Source organism: Arachis ipaensis, chromosome B07 (genome assembly GCF_000816755.2).
Source record: "Arachis ipaensis cultivar K30076 chromosome B07, Araip1.1, whole genome shotgun sequence".
Classification (NCBI taxonomy): domain Eukaryota; kingdom Viridiplantae; phylum Streptophyta; class Magnoliopsida; order Fabales; family Fabaceae; genus Arachis; species Arachis ipaensis.
In genome coordinates this window covers 114232851-114234700 of record NC_029791.2, presented here as the reverse complement: position 1 = coordinate 114234700, position 1850 = coordinate 114232851, and positions in this window count along the sequence as shown.

The following is a 1850-nucleotide window of genomic DNA, read 5'->3' as shown; positions in this document are numbered from 1 at the left end:
ACTTTCTTAGTTCTTTTGAATTGAGTTAGTGTCTGATCGTTATTAATTTTCTATTTCTTGTAAGTTGAATTAATATATTAAAAAATTAGTCTGACCTAATAAGAGGAAAGGTTAAAATTTTTCGATTAATAAAAGATGTTATTTTGTTTCAATAAAATAAAGTTATTTACACGCAAAATTATTTTTTCCTTTGTTTATTACTTGACCTAATCATTCTATTATCGGTTCCGCTACGTTACTAACAGTATATCTGCCAACTTCTGCCAACTCTTGTGTTTCATGGAAGTGTGTTCGTGGATGTATCTAATAAAAATGTCTTTTTATAGCTGTATTTAATAGAAGTGTCTTTATAGATATATTTTTTGGATGTGTCTCTTTATATATATATATATTTAAAATATATTAATTATTAGACATATCCACGAACACACTTCCATGAAACACAATTATAAATAAGAGTTGGCAGAAATTAGTAGATAATATGTTGGTACCCTATACTTTTCCTTCTATTATTTAACAATGAACTTTTGATTGATAATATCTACCTAGATTTAGAAGTAACTTAAATAACTCCTAATACTACTCTCATAATAAAATTTTCTTTTAATTCTTTTTGTACAATAAAAAAATCATATTGTTATAATTAATTAAGAGGCAAGAGGACATAGGGGTATTTATAAGTCGGGTAAAATCGAATTTGTTCTTACTCAGATTCGATCTTAAATATACACTGGATTTATTTTCTAGATCCTAACCCGATTCTAGATATAATAGGGAGACAAAAAAAAAAAAAGCCAGAACTTAACTTATTTAGCATTTATTAATTGTTGCAACAATTAATAAATGCTAAATAAGGTAAGTTATGGTTGTTTTTGTCTGATTTTCTTTGGTTACCAAATATTTTTAAACAATAATTTATAAAAAAATTTATTTATAAAGAAACTTATTTATGATACACTTATTTATAAAAAAAATTTTATTATCGAAAAGTTGATATCCATATTTGAACTTGAATTTGTCTATAAATTCTAATTTAATGTTTTTTTGATCTATTTTCTAATTCAATAAGTGTGATTAAAAATAAAACAATAAATTTATAATTAATATAATATAATATTAAAATTAATTTAAAATATATAAATCTTTTTTAGTTTTTTTAAGGTGTATATAAACTGAGTGAAGTCAAATTTGCTTGATTTAAATTTAGTCTGAAATAATGACCGAATTTTTTTTGAAACTCTTATCCAATCTTAAATCTAATAAAATCACACCAAATTAATTCCTAAAAATTCACACCTAAAAATTCACAGCGGGCCAAATCTTTGAACTGGCCGGGCCATGTGCACCCTAACAGGACAGATGAGAGGCAAATGATGTATTTGTAACTAATAAAACATTATTCTTTGACTGCACTATTAAATGAGTTTGGAGATATGATGCAAGAAAGTGACAAAGTGGGGAAAGGCCACCACTATTATATTTTGTATGCATCATGCATGGTCCCATATCTCTTGTCATGTCCTTTAATTTAGAAAGAAAAAGAGAAAAAAGAAAGAGCTTTTGTTTTTCATGAATGCTAATAATTCTTTTCTTGTATAAATGCTAATAATAATGCAAGTTGTAAAATAGCAGAGAAAGAGAGGCAGATGAATTGCACCAAAGCAAAATGTCAGTGGAGACTCTGAAGAGATATAATGGAAGATGTACAGGAATCATCACTCATCACAGTTGGCCAGATATTCCCATTGGTTAATGTTCAAGCACAATGAAATTGTCATTTTTATTATTTTTTATTTATAAGAATTCTTAATGTTAATAAATTTAGATTTAATTATTTTGCTAATTCTTAT